Here is a 7773-nt window from a genome sequence, read left to right on the forward strand (position 1 = left end):
TCAAGGTCTCCTGAATGCATTGAGAAAAACGGTAAGAAAAATCCGCACTGAATGCACCTGAGAATGCAATTTCTCATCTTGCTGCTTAGAGACATGTCAAAGACACACAAATATTTACTGATGAATATCATTTATTTAGTTCTGGGGAAATGGTGCTATTTGTATTTATATGGAGACTATCACTTTATGCAAGCTAAATGTCACTGTACATGTGTTGTTTTTCAAGTCAATATTTGTTTCTTGCTGCTATTCTATGGCAGGAGACTGATGTCGATGGGGTTTATTTAATCTCCACGTGACTTGGTTCTGTACACAACTGCTCTGCAATACATAAAGGCCTCAAATGACCAAATTTGACATACTAAAACCAAACAGTGTATTAAGGACCTTGAAGCTTGATATGAGACCCTTTGAAATCAATGGAACTATTTCCACTGCGAGCAAAAGGTTTCAGATTAAGCCTTAGTGAATACATGCCCAATTTCTCGCTGAAAAAATAAAGCAGATGACTCACACAATGGCTCTAGACTTGCTTTGAAAGGAAAATTTTGTATGACTGAACAAATAGTTTTATTGTAGCAGAAGGTGCTGTGGGTCCTTACTCATGTTGAAAAATGTCTCACGTTGGTGAAAAGCACTGGGCTGGTGGCATGAGACTGCTGCTGGGGACTGTGAGCGTGGGGTTTCCATCTGGCCAGTGTGCTTGCAGCAAGCGCAGGAGAAATGAGTTACTGACAGCCTACGTGGTGTACAACACCCTAAAGGTCAAGGACAGACTCCTGTTTAGTATGAGAAAACACTTCTCGTGCAAGTCCTGGGTGCAAATCCCGCTGATGAAGAGACATTCAGATATTAGACTGTCTGAGCTCTGACCTCCACAGTGGCCTGATGCACCCTCAGTTTGCCACATGGGAAGAAGTTCCAAGGGCGCTGCAGTACCTTTATGGTAGTGTGAATTTGTATTTGAACCAAACTCATGCTACCACCGCAGCCTTAAGGCAAACGCTTGTGGGGCTTGGGCCCTGGGCCATGATTTGAACAAAAACCTCAGGCTAAACTTGGTCAATAGCTCCTGAAAAATCACACGAAAAAGAGAATTACTGCTTTTATTTCTGGAACTTTGCTGTTGGTAGTGGAAGCCACGGGAACTGATAGATCAATACCAGTCACTCGCTGAGCTGACAGCACATATGGGCAATTTTTTGGTCACCCATATAATACAGCCACTGTTGTGATACTGCAGGTACATTCTTCAGGACCTTAGCGATAACTAGTTCTAGCTATAGTTTTCATATGAAGGCATGCTTTTTCTCTGAAACCTTTACTATACACACAACCAAGCTAAAATGTTTAATTTTGTCCATTGCCTGGGGTAACTAAACCATCTCTGCTTTTGGAGACTTTTAGTTGCACCTAAGCTCCCATAACTGGCACTGTAACTACATGTCTGGAGCAATTACCATGTAAATACAAGATAAGCAAAATATATCATTATGAAAACAATTGAATATCAAGCATTTCAGACATGTCATTAAATGAATTAGTGGTAATTAGCTGTCAAAACCCATAAGCACAATATAATTAACCCACAAATACAACATAAATACAGAGTAATTACAAAAGTTCATCCACTATAAAGATTGAGCTGTATTTTAACAGGTGTAATAAAATATGATGAATCAAACTCTGCTGAAGGTAATATATATTAAGATAGCAGGAGTTGGTGTGCATGTTGGAGAAAGAGAAAGGACAGTATTTGGCTCTAGTTCTTAGCAGAATGCCACTGGAAGTCATAGGTTTTTCAGCTATATGCTGTATATACACCATGTTTCTACTTTCCCTTTTTGTCACAAATTGGTTATACTGAATACAGGAGACTGTGGTTCATGCTAATAACATCCTATGATGACTAGCACATCGTATCCTTTTATTAACTAGAAAAATGCTTATGTGATCATTTGTCCTGCCCTTGGTTAGGTTTTGCTGCAGCAGCTAATACTCGTAACAAGTAAGAGATATTAATATCATGCTAACAAGGAGAGGGTCACAAAAAGCCACCCAAAATCAACCAGGATCCCTCCTCCACTGCTTCCCCCAGCAGTGGGGAGGCTAGTAGTGTCTCATTGGTACAAGACTGATTTTAAAGGCATGATATATTTCACACCTACTATGTGCAATTCAAATGTATTTTTCTCAGTTAGATCAGTATTAATTTCTGGAATAAACCAAAGTACTTTAATCATCAGCACAAGCAAAGTCTTGATTTAGTCTGCCTCAGAAAATTAAGGAGATGATAAGGAGGTGGAAGATGGTGAGTGTCTGTCTCTGCTTTACCAGACATCTACTTCAGGAAGCTTAGGCAGATACAGGCTTGAGTAGAACTTAGTATGGAACCAGAGAAGATAGCAAAGCAAAATGTTTTAAAATCCATCAGTTCCGTAAAATCCAAAGAGCATACATTCTCTAGCTCATACGGGGACTAAAAATGTGTGCATGTGCATATGTATGTTTGGTACATAAGCAATTACCATGAAATTGTACAACCAATATGCTATTCCTTAAATACTTATTGAAAGTCTGAGGATCTGAAGATCCTCAACACCTTGAGGATTTGATTTCTAATCATGAATGCCACAACTACTGATTCACCTGCCCCCAAGATGACAAAAGGAAAGGAGATAACATTGCATGACCTCTGTTCACCCTGGCAAGGGCTGAACAATGCTTACGTGGCATTTGAGGCTTCCTCATCCCATGTGGGAAGACTTGCTGTCTCCCTTTCTGGATCCCATCAGCTTTGCAGTCGATACCCAGCCCAGCATTGCTTGCAGTGAGAGATGATGGCCAGCATCCACCCAGGAAACAAAAGCCTTTTCAGACAGGCTGCCAGGCCTAACACCCCTCCTGCTCCCTTAAAAGTGGACATTGCTCACTAGGCAACACTTCTCGTCTGTCTCCAGCGCAAGCATGTACTGACCTGAGTGACATTAACTGGACAGAGAGTTAGTTTCTGAATGGGTTGGTCCTGAAAAATCTACCAGACTGAGTAAATTTTTCTCTGTCAACACTTGTGCAAGGTAATTATTCCTTCTTCACATAGTGGAGTCTCTAGGACTTTATATCAACATAACAGAGCAGAACTTGGGGTAAGAAAAGGAGCTGCTGTGATTCTGTGTCACCCCTACATGAGCTTATTTCTGGGTTGACATAGTACCACACATGATGAGAAATTTAGGATTCAGAAATCACTGAAACAAAATAGATGCAAATGAATGGTTTAGGAAATAAACAGAAATATTTGTCCTCAAGCAGAAATCCTCTTTGATGACAGTTTTAACTACAGGTATAGAAGAACTGGATCTCCAGAATGCATGTGTGTGTTCCTTTCCTAAATTAATAATCAGAAACGTAGTGCAAGGGGAGAGAGACCTTTGCAGACAACATAGGGCCTGGTACCTAAAAGGTGATTTTCTCTCATACCTGTTTACCTGCCTCTGCCACCTTTATAAGCATTTGGTCTCTGCAAAGAGAGGGCTTGAGATGGCTTGGGCTAGGCATGCTTTCTGGTAGCTGGTAAGAATACGGCAGTCCGCCCGTCAGTCTGGGCATCAACGTGTTCAGGCTAGGGTAATAGATGAGTCTTGCAGGGTCCAGCACTCTGATGTAATTTCCTAGGATGTCCAAACCACCACTAAGCTGTGTGCACAGGTTTGGGAGGCAGTAGAGAAGAATGTCTTCTGGTGCCTATCAGGGAGCAGAGGCACTTCTCAACACTCACAACATCACTGAGGTGAACGACTGCTCTGAGGATCCTGACTGAGCACAAAACAGTACCAGTGTTTCTTTTTATAGATAGACAAGCTAAGGATCGGAGAGGTGAGGTGTCTTCTCCAGTCACGCAAAGAGGTCCTGGAAGAGCTGGGGTTGAAGACCAGGTTTTCTTCATCTGTTGCTCTACCTGCTCGTCACAATCATGTACACCCAGGAAGCCTGGCCAGTGAGAGCTATAGCACCAAGTATGCAATGTACAATTTTGATCTGAATAGTAAAGTCACTGAACTCAGGATGGAGCCAGCTTTATTGATGGGCCCACAGAATAGTTCCTACCATTACTGTTTGGTGGGAGTCCTCCTACCAACCTTTAGCAAACTCTGTTTTAAGCTTCTAGTCTAAATTTGCTGCCCAGGCTCCTTCTGTAGTCAAAGACAAGATGGAGATATCTCTGGATGGCAATTTATCCTTCCTGCCTTAAATCCCTTTCCAGGATTATCCGATCCACCTGCCTGAGATGCCTAACCCTCTCTACTGCTTGCAGGTACATAGAAAAGCATTTCAAACGAGCCTCTTAACTTTAAGATAGGAAATGTGTGATGAGATGAATTCCAGCTTATTGGTGTGCCCAGAGGAGGTTTGGTCTGCCTGGCAAACAGTTGGTGAATACCACATTATGGCAAAGCATGGGCATCCTACTTCAGTCTTGTGGAGTGACACATCACTGAAACCATAGCAAGCCAATACTTGCGGATGTTCCTACTCCCTTTGTGTTTAGCTAAATATCTTTACAGTCAGCCTCATTTCTTCTTAATCTCTTGGACTTAGCTATTGCACCTCCGGAAATGAATGGGGTGTTTAGACCTGCTCTCCCACCAGACACCCTGAATAGAAATGACTTGAAGAATCCTTAAATGAGGTGTCTGGCTCTGCATGTGCTTAACCCTCTTGGACTGCCCTATGGCAAGAACCTGCAAGAACATATGCAGAAAAATCCAATGTGAGCAGGCAAAATATTGCTCATAACTACAAAGCACTTTGAGCTGAATGATTTCTACTTGAACTTTTTCCCTGCTAGCAAAACCAAAGGAGCTGATGTTCTTGCTCAGACTTGCAAAAAGTCACATGGAGGCTGAAACATGGGAATTTTCAGCCCAGAGGGGAAATACAAGTAGCTGCAGAGGGTGAAAATTGAGAGATGGGAAATCAGATTTGCCCATAGCAATAATTTTCTTAATCAGGTGTTGACTCTTGCTCCGTAATGGCACCACCACTTTGGACAACACAGCACAGAAATGCTAGACATTCACCCAGAAAGTGGAAAAATGAAACTATTTCTTCAGCCTATGCACCTTCTTTGAGTCAATATGCCAGAACCGCCACCTCCATCACCAAATCGCAGTACTGAAGCACATAGTGAAAGATTTATAATGGAGGCATCCAAGAGGAGCCATATTCTAGCATCATTTTAGCATTGCTTTTCTTTTCCATTCAGTTGTTTGTTTTTTTTTTTCACTACAAATATTGTATATCTATTTCTCTGCTCTGTGTAGAAATGGAGTGCATTTATGAAATACAGCCTTAAAATGCTGTTTGTGGGTACTGCTGTGCTGTAACATTACAAGCAAGAGCTCTATGAAACTTTGACTTACAAAAGAAAGCTTTTTGTTTTATTCTAGTGCTATCACTTTTCCCAACTTTGTTACTGAAGACCAGTGCCACACAAGGAAACATGCCTACAGTTAACTCAAAACGTCTTTCCTCTGTCCGTTCTCAGAAGAGATTAATTAAACTTCCAGATATGCTCAGACATGTTGGTTTCATATATTCATACCCATTGACTGCCAGGGTGTGCTTAGTTCCCTACATGGTGTCTCATGGGGGTGCATTATTCTGACCACTACTACAAATGTGAAAAGTTAATTTGCAAAACTATCTAGTTTTCAGGGTGTAGTAGCTCCATAAACTCCCTACCAATACTTAGCGTCCTACAAATTAGTATACCAATCATTGATAATCTGATCTTGACTCAAGATCAGACTCCAGAAAGCAGTCTTCATCTTAAACTCTCTAATATATCACTCTCAGTTTATACTTTATATGCCGTCTCTAACAGTACCAGCAGTAATCAAGACCCTAACGTGTTCTGCACTGGCAACCAATAACCAGACCTGGAAGTGAGCAAATACACTTCTCATAGCACCTAATGTTGAATCTTACTGCAGCAACAATGCTCTTTCTGTTCCAGAGTGTGGGACACGAGTTTTCTAGCTCCTGCCTCCACAGTCCTGTCAGCCCAGCGCTGTGCCTGTGCTGCAGTGCTCATTGCTGCATTTTGCACTGCTGGGGTACAGCCAAAATCACAGCCTGCAAATGCAGTGAGTGCAGGGAAGGTTGTAGTCACAGCTGTCCACTGCAGTGGGGGGCTAAAGCCTTTGTCCAAAACCAAAGGCAACCTCCTTGCAAGGGCTGCAACATGCAGAGATGAGTCACCTACCCACAGTTTGTGGGCATTCCACTGATTGCTCTCCATTTACTGTTGCCATCCTTTCTTTCCACACTTCTGTATTCACTCTGTCCCCTTTCATGGTTAGGTTGCAGAGTGGACAACAAGTAGTTTCGAATTACGCCTGTCATCTAAGGCTGTAGCTACAGGACGTGCTCTCACAGCAATGATTTTAAGTCACAGCTTACATACAGTGAGTGTTTTAAAGTATTTCATATGTTAATTATGGTCATCAAAAAACAGCTACCAGAGGTCCACCAGCTCGATTCGTATTGATTGAAAGGCATGAGTAGGATCCCTGCTTTCCAGCTGAGTAGTTATGAGGCACGTCTTGGTGAGCAGAGCTTTCATTTACCTACTGTTGGGATATGATCCTTTTAACCTGGCCCACATGAGAGCAGCCACCATGCAAACAAATGTGCTACAGGATGCTTTCCATACGACTGTACTGACCACTGGGATGAGACACTGTAAAAGTTCTTTGGAAACACTTTATATGAGATTTCTTTGTCACTTTGATAAGCACCAATAGACTTGCAATACATTAGCTATAATATGCCTAGCTGTATGTACTCTGTTTCCCTCATGTGTACCTTTAGACCAATGTGCGCTCATGGCCACCCATCACCTTCTTATCGTGCAGCCGACGTGGGACATCAGAGATGGTGGTGGCTGCTCAGGGAGCTGCCTGGTGCCATGAGATGCAGGGAGGCTGTGCTGGGCTGAGAGCACACAGGCTACGTGCAGGGTGGGAGAGACAGGGGTAGTTGAGGTAGTATTTGGGGCAGCAGTGCCCAGACATTTCTGCCAGTAACCCCCCTTCTCCCTGCTGACGCTCTGGACCCATGGGAATCCCAGCTAGCCTTTGCAGAAGTGTTCTACCCCTGCTGAGGATCAGGGGCCCTGGGCTAGGAATCTCTATTTTATCAGAGGAAAGAATTTGTGTACACGACCTGAGCAGAAATGGGAGAAACCACCACATATTTTTAATGGCCTTGCTCAAATGGACCATCCCATCAGCATGTCTGCCCCAGGGCTCAGGGCATTCAGTCTGCCCTGTCATGCTGGGGACTGCTGCAGCAGGTCCAAGGTACAGCCACCTTCTGCCTGGAGTTTGTTCTGGCCCTGCACCACCCGAACACACTGAGGAAGAAGATGGGAGGTTCGGAGGCAGACTCTGATTGCTATGTAGTGGCTGTCCCCCATTCTCCCTTGTCTCCAGCTGCAGTGTCCTTGGTGGCACTGGGTGATGTCTCAGCTGCTGTCTTTCCCAACACACCTTGCAATCTCATGAAAAATTATTTCATATGATCCCTCACACAGCATGACATGCTTGCAGGTTACTAACCTATATTTTACACTTGGAGAAGGAGGTTGGACTAGATGACTTCTGGAGGCCCAACCTACATGATGCATGACTCTATGATTACAGCCACTGTTGCACACATTACAAGAAAATACATGAGTCAACCAGTCATCTCAACCTATCCTAGTTT

Source organism: Vanellus vanellus, assembly GCF_965231255.1.
Source record: "Vanellus vanellus genome assembly, chromosome: 3".
In the NCBI taxonomy this organism is placed as follows: Eukaryota; Metazoa; Chordata; class Aves; order Charadriiformes; family Charadriidae; genus Vanellus; species Vanellus vanellus.